Here is a 14,598-nt window from a genome sequence, read left to right on the forward strand (position 1 = left end):
AAAACGACAGACGGGGGTCTTTATGAATACTAAATGTGTCTTTCATTTTGATCCTCACACAAAGATATCCCTTAAAGTAGAGACTATGGAAAGGAAATAATTCACAAAAGATTTTATGTTCTCAATTTCTCAAATTATAGCAGATTCTGGGAATACTGGGTGCTAATCCCCCAACCACCATCCCTCCTTGACGACTCTTGGACCTGTTGACATGCCAGATGCTCAGTTCTCTTCACAGACTTGTTGCCATGGTCACAGTCTTTCACAATTTATAACTGTCTGGACATTATTGACGGTTTAGGATTATTGGTGGTTTTGCTGCAAAGTTTTCAATGCTAACTGAAACAAACCACTATGGCTAAACGGTCTACGAGAACATTAGACAATTTGTGTTGTTGTGGTTGGTTAGCTGAAATGTTACAATGAAAATAAAAATGTGGGCCAGCGTTAAACGTGTATATAAGATTTTTTTTTTCTACAATTGTTCATTTATAAATAAGATGCAAAATTCCTTGATTTTCTTTGACCCCCCTTTGTGTGGATGTATAGATTATTAGTATTATAACAAGGTAAAATTTCAATTTTAATGTATTTCTTCCAGTTCATTAGACCATGAACCCAACATGTCAATGCTATATGTAATATATGCTGTTCTTACAACACTTTTCCCTGATGTTCAAATTCAGAATCACTTCCTCCAGTCACAGACCTTAGCAGATAAAAACACCAGACGGTGGTCAGGAAAAGCTGTCAATCATACGAAATGTTAAACAGGGGAATTATGGGTCACATCTGTTAGGTCAAAGTTTCTGGGTGAATTAAATTGCATTCAAGAATGAAGTGTTTATGGACAGGACCTCCAAAGATCCCTCAATCTTTCATTTTTACATGTCTTAGAAATGGCTTAATATGCATGTATGCACAATATTATATAAAAAAAGAAACCCTTAAATGCATTACAAAGAAAATATATTTTTAACCTTCGAATAACAAATAGTCCGTAGGGTGTGAGTGTGTGAGTGAATGAGTGAGTGTGTGTGCCCTGCGATGGGTTGGCACTCCATCCAGGGTGTATCCTGCCTTGATGCCCGATGACTCCTGAGATAGGCGCAGGCTCCCCGTGACCCGAGGTAGTTCGGATAAGCGGTAGAAAATGGATGGATGGAATAACAAATATTAAATGTATTTAAAACATACAGAAGCTCTAAAACAAGAATTTCCAGATTCACAAAAAAATATGCTTCAAGTTTTAATATAAAATAAAAAAATGCTCATAAAGACGGTTAAGATGTTCTCCTCTCTTAGATGTCTTTATCACATTGAGGTGTATGATTATTTATTTGTCACTACAGGCCTATAATCTAGAATTGTAGATAACTAATCTGGCTGCTGAAACTGTGCCAGACATTCTTACTCCCCCTTGTGGAGACATTAAAGTGTTACATTTTGGACTTCTGCTGTCCTGCAACTAAATCCAGTAGTTTAATACGCCGAGAGCAAATTGATTAAAACATACCCATTCCACGTCAATGACTGTTTTCGTTTGAAATCGCACATTTTTCTCTCCGTCTATCCTTCCATCCAACAAAAACGCTTTAAAAACGTAGGCGTTCGAAAATGATGACGTTTTTTTTCACTCTGTGACGCAGTTGTTTAGGCTGCTCTTCAATTTGATAGCGTAATGTCAGTTCGCACATAAAACATATGGCATTTCAGACATTTTAACTCGTTTTTGCAAATTAACAGCGTTAACCGGAACAGAAGGCCCCCCAACAGCGTCCGTGCATTTCCTCTTGCCGCTACAACGTTTCAAAGCGTTTTAGTCATGCGCAGTACAAGTCCGCGTTTTTCGACGGTTGTTGATGAACGCTATAGACAATTTGATTTGTATCCGGATTTTCCTCTCTTAATAGATTTGCTTTAGCTTTTCAACAGCAGAACAATGGACCTTAAACAATGAGCAATGCAGAACCACTGACAGGGGCAGGTGAGGTACACAACCCGATTGACTACACCCACAAGTTTCTATAGTGTCTAAGCTTTAAAAGTGAAAAGGGTTAACGTTACCCCAGTGGGTGACTGTGGCGCCCTGTGACATACACATATTCTAAAGAAACTCTAACAGCGGGGTATGGTAGGCCTACCTCTGCATCAATATAACTCAATTTTTAGATACACCATTATTTTCACAATTACTTCATTACTTAAAGAAAACATTCACAGAATTAAACAGTATAGCCTACATACACACAACAATATAATTCATTTGAACCATTTATAAAATGAAGCACATTTTACTTACTGTGTTAGGTGTGGGCTATTTAAGGATAACTGAAGAGCTGCAATGGCCAATCAGAATGCAGGACTATAAGTTTCCCTTTTATATGTTTTATTTGACTTCCGAGACAATTAAAAGCATGGAGGGAGGGTGTGTATATTTTCAACAAATGTAGTTTTCTGCTCTGTATGCATGCTTTTCTTAAAATTAAAAAGACGTTCACTTTCATTTCATTTAGCATCTGATATTTGGTATAATCGCTTGATTTCACAGACACAGAAAAGATTTCCTCTTAATCATGAAATCCACTTTAAGCTGGAACAGAAGCTGACTAAAATGTTAGTTGACGCAAGGATCTCATATGGGGTTCAGGTATCATTCCGCTCTCTAAACTTGCACATTTTGATCAGGGTTAATAGAAAACAGGTCTTCTGCTTCATTCCCAGACTTTCATATGGAATCTGAGCATTTCAGCCTGAGGTCACAAGTGTGTGTGTTTTGTGTAACAAGACCCCTTATGCTAAATCAAATAAGACTCAACCGCCCCCTATTGTTCAGGTTCAGATCCAATGATGACAGAAAAAGAACAGGAAGGAAAAACCAAAGATACCAAAAGATTCACTTGCAAAAACACATTAACTCTGTGTTATATTTCTGTCCAAAAGGACATTTCTTCCACTGTTTTTGGAAGCCGGTCGTCCCAGCTTAAGAATTTTTTACAGGATGTCATGGGAAGAGAGCTGTTTATATTCTTCACTGAAAAAACAGTGAAGAATATTCAATGAAATAGAAATGATTTAACTTTTAACGGTAACCTTTGAGACAATTATATTGTTAAACAGATAGAAATCAACCCAGAGGAAAAGATTTTTGATCTGAGGTTGTGCTTTAGCTCAGAAGATTTTTTTCACTTGAAATGATATCAGATGCATTTAAATTCCTTTGGAGAAATAAAAACTGACACAAATTAGACTGTTGTTGACATGCAGTTAAAGTAAAGGGCTATGTGGGACTTCTTGTATGTTGTGTCTCTGGAGACAGTTCTGAGAAACAGTGCACTTAAGATTACATCTCTGTTTGCATTCAGTATCATTGATGTCTTGAAGGAACTACTGTAATATTAACTAGTTTATCATTTTGTCCTACAGAAAGTAACATCCCTAACTGCTTTAGTCATCCGATTACTAACAATTACTAACTTATCAAATGTTTAATGTTTGTCCTATTACCTACACCATGAAACATCAGCAAGACGTATTCTTCTTGCTGAGTAACTTAAATCATTGACACCGTACATGAATAATAGATTAAGGATGGCAACTGCTGAGCTCACTCTAAACCAAGAGCAGTGGCAGAAGATGATTTATCACAGAGAGTCTGGTGGCAGCTTATATATCCTGATACAATTTATTCAGAACATCTCTGTGTATAAAGACTTACCGTACAAAGTTATTTTATTCAATCTATACCGCCGCAAACCCACCCACCTCTCACACTGTTGTTTTAAGGATGCAATGGTGCTACACTGGATGGTAACGAAGAGATAAGACAGGAAATCTCTAATTGAGAAGAAGTAAATTGGTCCAGTCATTACCACATCAGCATACGGTACAGGCTGTTGGGGAAATACTCAATGGTAAGATCCAAGGGCAAATCTTGAAAAAATTACAGGGAGGGACAGGAAACTCATGCAACAACGGAACTATGCAGCTGGTATCGCTACTACGACCTGTCTATGATATACGTGGAAGAAGATATTTTGAAGAATGTAGGAAAGCAAACAGTTCTGGGGCAATTTTTCCTACTATGGTAATCGATGGTGGTCAATAATTGTTTGGTAAAAAGCATTCGTCCAAATATCTTTATCGGTGTTCATCAGAACAAAGACATTTATACAGATTTGGAACAACTCGAGGGTGAGCACATTTTGAGAGAATTTTTATATTTGGGTGAACTGTCCCTTTAAGGAGATTTGAAAACCTACAGCGACTATTTTCTTTAAATGTGTGAAGCAGGAAGATTTTGATTTACGGTACATGCAGGGCTGTGTGTAAAATTTACTAAGCTTGGCACAAACCTGGCACCTCCTCCAGCTATACCATGTGGGCTCCACCTTCATCACAGGCCAACAACAATGTTCTTGGTACCTCTATGAAAAAATTGCCCAGCTGTATTGATGTGTATTGTTTTGACCATATTTCATGCCTTCTACTGAGATCTCATGAATGGTTAAAATATCACCTTGGGGGTGAAACTGGATAAAAATGGTATCTTCTACACATGTGAAAGAAAACAATGGTGATACACTTTTACAATTTATTGGTTTAAAATTGTCCTCCCTTCTCATCCAGAGACTCCACAGCTACTGAAAACATAAACGATGATAACTCACAGATAAAAAACAGCATGAAGGTGCTGAAACAGACGTGGAGTGCATGATTCAGGATTAAGGGGTCCTAAAAGGGATAGATAGAAGATACGTCTATGGATCTGATGGTTGATGGGGGGAAAACACTGGTCAGAGGTCTTCAGTGTCACATAGAGAAGGTCTCTACAGGGGATGATCAAAGGGATGAACAATGCCTCGATTGTTTTTCTGCCTTGAGTTTTTTTCCTCTCCCACAAATTAATTCAAGACCATCCTCATTATTTAGAGATTACTTGCAAACCATACAGACCTGTTTGTTAATATTATTGTATGTGGTTCTGGGTAGCGTAGCAAAGGATTTTGAAATTATTCCTTGTGGTGTTAATGTTGAAAGGATACTTCAGCCAAGAAACAAAATTTCCCCATGTTTACTCCCCCTCAAGGCATCCTAACTAAATATTACATTCTTCTTGAAGAAAGATGCAGTCAGAGGTATAATATCCTTTTTCTTCCAAGCGGTAGAACGGGAGTTAACAGAGGGGCAATTTTTTGTAGCTCCATAAAGTGCATCCATCATTCAAACTGCTTGACACGGCGCCACGGTCTAAACTAAGGTCTTCTGAAGCGAATCGATGCATTTGTTTAAGAGAAATATCCATATTGACAACGCTATTAACAATAATGTATGATTTCTATTGTCCCTCGGCTGCACGTGAACCAGAGGCTTGTTTTTCTGGCAAATGACGCAGGTGTACCTTAGGTTCCAGAGACGAAAGTAGCATTTTTCGTTTTGTACGAATAGGATACAGTCTAATTTTGTAAGTTGGCTAAAGTATCCCTTTAATGTTAATGTAGGAAAGCAAACAGTTCTGGGGCACTGCTGACTACCATTGTAATTTTTCCTGCTAGTCAGTTTCCTCCTTGGTGGCCAAGAACTGTTTGGTTACAAACATTCTTCCACATTTCTTTCTCCGTGCTCATCAGAACTTAGAAATTGGGAACAACTTGAGGGTGAGTAAATGATGTCAGAATTTCATATTTTTGGGCGGACTGCTCCTTTATCGTGCTCTACACAAACAGTGTCTTTGATACATATATTTAGATCTCAGACTTAAACTGCTTGGAAAGGCCTCTGTCTAAATGTCATATGAGCCAGTTTTCAAGGAATGCTGGCTTAAGCATGCACTTTGCCAAACTTATTGAAGAGGCCACAAAGAGAGCTCTTTATACAAAATTCTCTCAGACGTCTGATGCTCAGCACCACCCAAGTGTTTTAGATTTCTTTCCATCTATATATTCTTCTGTTTAGATTTGATTTCACAGATTTGAACCACGAAAGAGTGACATGGTTCGGTATTATAGCATGTACTTGGCTTACGTATATTAGCAACTGGCCCCCATAACCAAGACTAATGACCTGAGATTCGATTCCAGCGGAGCAGTTGAATGTGTTTCAGCAATTGGCATCAAATCTTAAGCACCCATTTACTGGTAACCAAAAAGAGAATGAATCATTGGGTGTATTTCCCTTGTGCAGCGGCCTCAAAGTTGTGGTGTAACTTTGGTCAGTGGGTAGATCAGAATCATTACATCCACAGTAAAATCATTTAGTTCTTGTTCATGAGCTGCTGCTTGTTCAGAAATTAACAGTTGGAATTGAGAAGGTTATACGTGCGTAGAACCCATCAGTATGAAACATTCGAAGTGTTCTTTAGCTGTAAAGCAACATCACTTCACACGATAAATATAATTGTAAAAGATGACGGTAAGGGGAAAAGTGACAGATATGTAAATATGCTTCTCTTACAAGAGGCAGTTCACTATTGCGGTACTCAGACATTACCTTAAAAGTACAGAAATGTAGCATTTTCTTGGCTAGGAGAAATAAAACTCTAAATGCAATGTTTTGTTTAACATTTAAAGACATGAAAAACAAAGGAATGAACTTTGGCATGTTCTAGTGACAGTCATTTGAATGTTGCAAGAAAAATATACCTCCGCTATCTAATAAAACATAAAGCTGTTAACACACTGACATTCCTGGTGTCAGAATTCTAGTGCCTGTTTAGTGTTCTCCTCATATGACCTGTGTATCTTACAAGGTGATTTATAATGTAAGTGCAAGTGTGCTAGTGTACTATTTAAAAAAAAAAATAAGTATAAGTAAATAATAAGTATACTTAAAATGGGACGTTCTGTAAGTATACTTGACACACAGTGACTGAAAAGTCATAGTTTGTTCGGCCTATACCTGTACTCGGTTGTTTAACGGAATTACATGTATACTTGAAATTATAATATAAAAAAGTATACTTGGTTTGAGGTCAAAGTGCTTAATCATCGAACTAGTAAATTAGTATCAGTATAACAATAAATACTTAAGTGGTGCTGCATTACAAAAAATATTTTAGTTGCGGATTCAAAGTTTACTATTTTTACACTTAGGCCCGGTTTCATAGACAAGACTTAGCCTAAGCTAGTACTGAAACTGGTACATATTTATTACTTAAAAGTGTACTACACTTTAGTTAATACACAAAAATGGGCCATTTTAAAACCAAGTACCATATTGATGTTGGTGTCCCTGCGTCCCAATTTGCATACTATCCATCCTAAATAGAATTCAAAAATTCTATTAGTATGTCCCAAATCATAGTATGTTGAATGAGTATCTGTAAAGTTCCCAGATGGTCTACTGTTTTTGGCGAAAATTCGAAGTTTAGATCAATGCACTACATAGGATTAATAAATTGAAATGCATAAAACGTAACTGAATTAATAAATCTAACAACAGATAACATTACATGACAAATAATAAATGAAGATGTGTTTCATTGCAAAAAGAAGATATATTTTGATGTTTAAGTTTGTTTAGGATCACAGGCAAAAATCGTCATCTACGTCACACGTTAGTATGTCCCAGAGTGTGCATACTGTTTTGCTCTGCACTCAAAAGTACATACTATTCCAACACAAAAAGAGTACTTACTATTCGGGCATTGTATAAGAAGCAGGTCGGGACACAGGGTGTGCTTACCATAAAGCATACTTTTAATATACTTAACTTTACTTAAGACAGTATACTTAACCAAAATGCAGTATACTAGAAGTATAGTTATTTTATGTAAAGACATTCTCACGGACCAAACCTTAATCTTTGATTTCTTTCTTTCACATTATCCATCACTATGATTCAAAGTAGCATGAAGCTTTAAAACACCCACAGTTTGGGACATGACAAATTGACGGTATAGGCTTCTGTTTGTGAATCTTCATATTGCATCTGTTTTTTCTCACTTAGGCTGTGTTCACCAGCTCCCCCATGCTTAAACATCTGATTTAGAAGGAAACTAATAGATCTGTGAGGCCCTTCATCGGTTTGTGTTGTCCTTTGGCAATCTGTAAGCATTTCTTATACTGGAGGTCCTGCCCTGCCTCAGAAAACCCAGGGTAAGCAGTCAATTATTCAGTCAAGATGAATTACAAGTGTCCGTGTTGTCCAGAGGATGCCTGTGTTATCTTATGTTGTTGTGGGATGAACCAAATGTCCAAACTTCAGGGTCGTGTGTTTTTACTAGATGTGAGGGAATTTTGACCAGCATATTTTCCAAATGGTTTTAATGTCCATTTATGGTTTTAATCGGAACGGTCATGGGAGAGATACAATTTTGGCAAAATATCACATTCATATTTCAAATTGTTGCTCTTCAAGTCACTAGGTTGGTTTATTTAGTAAATGCAGAAAACAATTGAATAAAAGTGGTGTTACATAAGACATAAATTAACCGGACAAGGCTGTGCAAAAAAAGGTGACACAGTATTTCCTTTCGTGCTTCTTCGTAAATTGTGGCATGTGGAAGTGGGAAGGTCAAGGATAATAGTTGCATTTCACAAGGGAGCAACAAAGAAAGTTGAACTGCATGACAAAGCTTGACCTTTAACTACAAAATAACAGGTGTTATAAATTATAACTTAAAAGTTAAGAAATTAAATTTAACATGAAATTGAAAATAATTCTTTAGAAGTGTGAGATTCTACACAGAGACTGTGTTAGTAATATTATTCGTAAAAGTAAAATACATTAACAGTGTGTCTATTCAGGCAGACATTTGACAACAATGTTAAATATTTATGAACAATGATTGTGGAACTGTCTGCTCTTGTTGGACATAGAATGAAAACGAACATAACAAACCTTCAGTCAGAAACGTACGGTTAAAACAAAATATCTCTCTTTGTGTTGTTTTTTGAAGAACTGGAAACTTTAAACCCATTTCCAGCAGAAATGTTTAGCTTCAGATAAAGTCTGCAATACTTTACATTAATAATGTCTGACCTCAAGATTGTTTATGTAAAATTAGCATAAAAGACCAGGCTTTAAAGCAGAGCTAATGGGTCTTTAATCAGCAATAAAATGCTCAGAGAATATAAGCCAAACATATGCAAGCTGCCAAGGCAAATCCCAGAACTCACAAATGTTAACATGGAGAATATCTCTCACGCTTAACGGGCAATACAGAAAACATGGCCCTCAACTCTGATAATATTCCAATATCTTTCCCTCCCTGCTGCTTTGTGCAGTCAGACATCATAAAAATTGACCCAACTAATTCAGTTCCTTCAAGTTGAGGCTCCATGTGCCAGATTCTGTGGATTCGGCCACCCCAACTTCCACAAAACAACACTGGCCAAGATAGTCATTGATCTCCTCCTTCCGTGAAAAACTACAGCCAATTCATGACCCGGTATAATTTTTTAAACCTAGCTCAACTCCATTTTACGATAAAAGTGGAGGAGAGACAGCCAGTGCATTCCATGCACAAGCCATTAATTCAAATCAGCCCAGAGGGACCTGCAAGAGGCGCAGGGAACCTATAAAGCATCTCAAGAGTGACAGTCACGAGACCGAGGAAATGCACTGATGTACTGATGCACAAATGTACGGGGACCTTGTGAAGCATGAATATTGAAGTGTGCTTGACCCCTCTAGGTGAAGGAACACTTGTCAGGGGGATCTAATGGGGTTAAAAGGCATCACAAAAGCAGCCTGAATACTGTATGAAGTGAAGTATCAGATGAGAATTGCTCACTTGACAGATATTTTTAAAGCCCCCGAGTAGCTACTTATACTGCTGAAGATTCAATAGCCAACATAACAGAGCTCAAAAACAGAAGCCAAAGCAATAAGATGAGCAAGTTCAAAAACTAATAAAGGTGGGCAGACTGTTTTAAAATGCACTTAGGGGCCAAAACTGTTTTTAACAGGCAAGAAAAATGCGCTTCCAAATGTGCAGTAAACTTTTAATTAAACTTTAATTAGGAAAAAAGCACTTAAGAAGAGAAAAAGAAGTGGAAATAGATATCAGTCAATAAATAACACAATTAACACTTTATACACAAAACAGATAACTACTGCACATCTTTTTAGATGCTCAAAACTATTCAACACAAATCTCTTTTTTCAGTTACCCATTCCTTTATTATAAATGTATTAGTTCTAAATCTAACCCCTGCCATCTAAAAATCCAGATTCATATGGTGTTACTTGATTGTGACTATGTTAATCCGACATTCCTCATGCTGATTTTTGTGGCGGGAGTGAGAACATATGAGTCTTTTGCTAAATGCGAATGTCACGGTTTCATTATTTCTGGAATTCAGGAAATTGTTTGTCCCGAGACATCAGCCACTTAAGATCATATTTCTTTATTATATACTTCTTTTCTAAAGAACATTTTTGGGAGTGCAGTTGGGTCTCTTGCAAAATCAGCCAGTCACAATGTGTGTCTGCAGTCTCCTATCTGGTTTCTGTGTGGACTTCACCTTTCTGTTGATTTTAACAGCACATTTGAGATGACAATAGCTCTCTTCAGATTGTCGTTTTGAGAAAGCAATTTCAGACATTCATTTGACCAAGTTTATAATGACCTCAGTTTAATCAGAGGTGAATAGACATCCAAAGCTTGGCTGACTTACACTTGGCTGTAAATAGCTTTCAGGTTGACTGTAGAGACACACAGACATGGCTCTGGACAGCTGCTGATAAACAGGAATGCTTCAGGCTGCTGGTCCACATTCCGACCTCTTTCCCACTGTCACTGATGTCACTGTTGTTAAGAGAAATCCTCCCGCTGATCTTGACCTGGAACGTGTCCTGCTGTAAATGGCCGTTGTTTATTTATTTTAAGACATCACATGAATCATTAACAGAATGGGAATATTGACTATTTCATAGGAGTACGTTAAAGGTTTTTTTTATATTGGTCAGTTTTTATGTTGTATAAGTATATAATCAATGTTAAAGTAAATGTAAGTTATTTTTTTATGTTTTTAAAAATGTTAGGTTATCAACCTAGGGACAAACCCAGCTGTTGGGTTACATTAACACAGAAAATTATAATATTTGACCCAAAAATGGGTAAAACAACCCCGATTTTTGGGTTGAAACAACCCAGTAGGTTAATTTATAACCAAGCGGTTGGGTTTATTTGACCCAATGCTGGGTTGAAAATAACCCATCATTTTTTAGAGTAAATAATTATTTTGAATAATTACTAGTTTCATATTGCTGTTAAATGTGTTTAAAACAATCCCAAACTGTAGAAAGTCTGATGCATTCTCATTGGAAACTTTCATTGGTCATTTCAGTCAGCTCAGCTGGTCGAGCACTATGCCAACAAATCCAAGTTTGAGGTTTTGATTTCCTGGGGGAAAAAAACAAACTTAATAAAATCCTCATTAGCAATTTTAGCCATATCGCCAGCGGGCAGCTGGTCATGTCAGGAACATATCAAAAAAGAAGGTGCATGACCCCTCCAGCATTCAAGGCGGCATCCTTGGCAGGAAGCCCAACTGACCGATAAGACCAGATAAATCCAGCTGAAGAACCACAGACCCCTCTGCCTTTGGGAATGTTAATAAATAGACTGGACAGAAATCGCTACTGCAGTATTGGTGATTTATTGGAGTCATTTGTATGAATCTGAAAATATCCCTGAATCTGAAATAGGTTCACAAAAAAATCGAAAAAAGGTGCATGCATACATTTTACAGTATCATAGTAAAAAAGTAGCACAGTTTTTCCTCACGATCACCAAAGCAAACTTACAAAGCTTTGCATATAATGAAGAAATCCGTAAGAGTTAATGCACAAAAGACGTTCTTCCTATGAAACAGAGTGACTACAGAAACGGGAACCACTTTTCACTTCCACACTCATCATTAAGCATTTTCTCTCAGGATGTTGGACACTCCTTCACAAGTCTGTGTGTATAAGCTTATGAATGCTGGTCTCTATATGGGCCATGCGCTGGAGCACAACCAACTCCCACCTTTTAATTTAAGGTGGAGGAAAAAGAAAACAAAGTATCACATGGTTTCAGTGACTGCAGCATCGTGTTGCAAATGAAAGCTGTTAAAGTCTTTCTTATGTTTCTTTGTTTTGGGTGGTTTATAAAGAAAATATCTTCGAGCTTATGCAATTTATGCTAGTCCGCTTTGACCGATGGGATTTCATTCAACAAGCCTCGCTTCTCTTACACATTCGTGTTAGGAGGTCAGGTTGTGACCACCACTGATGAATTATTTTCTTTTCTTTATGAGCTATATCATTTTTCTGGTTACCTCTGCTTTCACTTCAAATTCAGAAATTGAAACGTGTTTAGCATGTATGAAGTTTCAGAGCATAGGGAAGCGAGTGCAAAACCGTAGTAAGGCATGAGCCGTGGGGGATGGTGGAGGTTGAAGGTTGTAGATGATTTCTCCTTCATCCAGTTGCACAAAGGAGAGCTTTCTTTCCTTTGCTTTTTTAACTCCCATTGCCATTAAACCCCTTCCCTCCACGGTTCACTAACGCGGTGGCTACCCGGAGGAGCACCTTTGCTCTGGTGGGTTTAAAGACACAGCAGGAGCACCTTATGTTCAGAAGACCTCAGTGGACCAGATCAAACCCCTCCCCGAGACTTATCCCTTTAGGCAAGGCGGCCAGAGTGTTTCAAATCTGCCCCGTGTCAAAACCAAAGAGCCAGGCCAAAACCAAATCATTCGTACATATACACAGCCAAATGTTACTCACAATATTTATATAATCAATCAGCTGCCATCATCTTCACTGGAGACTATCCACTTAAACCGGTGCTGTTCATTTTAATTTCCTTCCAGAATCAGCAAAGCGGTAACATGTTTTTCCTTAGTGTTTTTGTACTGTCATTCCATCAGGATCATCAGAAGGTCAAAATGAAATATAAAGAAATATTAATGCTGTTTTACTTTCTTTTCCGATGAATGAGAATAATCAGGCTCATGCTTTTCCCACAATCGAACAATGCCAAAAACCAACATTTGTGACCGCTAACTGCTTCTGAGGGCAGATGGTACACATTAAAGGCAATATAGCCTTCTTATAAATGAATGGAGTTGTGTAAATAAGTTGTTTTTCTCGCAGCGGTTTTTCTATTAAGATATCACATGTACACCGTGTTGTGTATATAAAAGGTAATTAAGAAACATTTAATGGGAATTGTGTGGCATGTGTGGTTGAATACAGCATGCATTTGTTACATGTGGCATTTATTTCGCAGGAACGAAGTCACGTGCATGCATTTTTCATATTGAATGATCAGAAATGTTTCTTCTGTTTACAAAGCAACTACTTAAGGCTACTTAACCAGTTAAAGTATAGCCAGAGGATTACGGGAAATGTAAAGACAGATGAAAATTAATCTGTTCCAGTTAAAGACATGGTCAGCACTAATCCTAAAAACAATGAATCAAATCCGAGAGATTCAGTTTAATGGGACTGTGTTTTTAAGGGGGAGCAGAGCTGTCATTGAGGTTGATTGAATGTATTTATGTTACATTTTGGAATGTGTGTAGTGAAGCTGGAGGAAAATCGTAGGGCAGTGCACTTGGGTTTAATGCCTCTTGGAGACGTCTATTAAACTTCACTGATCATGAACTTTTATTAAATGTGGGTTTTATTGAATTGTGCAACTTCTCTGATCTTGTTAAATATATACGGGAGGTGGACGTCATTTCACAATCTCGGGTTGCTTCTAAGTGTAAAATAACAACATACTGAGAACACACACATGTAAACCAACAAAACGGCGTGACCCGCTGGTGTTAAAATGCCAGGTCAAGGCACAAGGAATGTAAATAAACTTGAACTTCAGAAAAAGGAGAATCAGGCAAAGAAGCTCCTGTGTGGGATAGCAGCCATTGGATGTATGAGGGTTTGTGAAGGTTAAGTTCAAAAGACGGAGTGGAAACTTGTGTCTTTAGTTTTTCTCACAAATCTTTGCAAATCCATGAGAAAATGTGATTACAAACCCCCCCTGTTTGTTACATGGTGCGTTCCAAAGCTTTTGTTCCCTGATGCAAATAAACTGTCCCCTCAGGAATTTTAATCTGGTGTAGAAAGTCCATGGAATTAACAGTACTTTCTGTTTCAAAATGAAAGTTGCAATGATTCAGTCCAGCATTACGGGCAAAGGAAAATGTTACCATATACTGCAGTCAAAGAGAAACTGGAAAATGCAGTCTTGTGGTCAAATGACATTAAAATGCAATGATTATTAACATGATTCAGCAACATTGCGCAGTCCAGTTTGTAAATTCTGTCTAGGTTTCTGTGGGAAACTGAATAGATTGAGCTCTAAAGCTGTCTGGCAGAAATGAATTTGGCGAAACAATAATAATCTTGTGCTTATCAAAAATATGGAGATCAAACTGTGAATGGGAGTTCAAAAAACACGCCCACGTTTTCCACATGTCTGGCCGAGATGAAAGGTCTCACCCAAAAACTAACCTTGAATACTCTAAACTTGATTCACATCCAGAAGAAGAAAAGACTTGAAATTCCCCTTTCATGCTGCATTTCAAAAGACCATAAAAAGGAGACATCATCTCCATTATGCTCCTGTGACTGCTCTTCTAAACAGCTGAGGGTTAT

The sequence above is a fragment of the Triplophysa dalaica genome, chromosome 13 (genome assembly GCF_015846415.1).
Source record: "Triplophysa dalaica isolate WHDGS20190420 chromosome 13, ASM1584641v1, whole genome shotgun sequence".
Taxonomy (NCBI): Eukaryota; Metazoa; Chordata; class Actinopteri; order Cypriniformes; family Nemacheilidae; genus Triplophysa; species Triplophysa dalaica.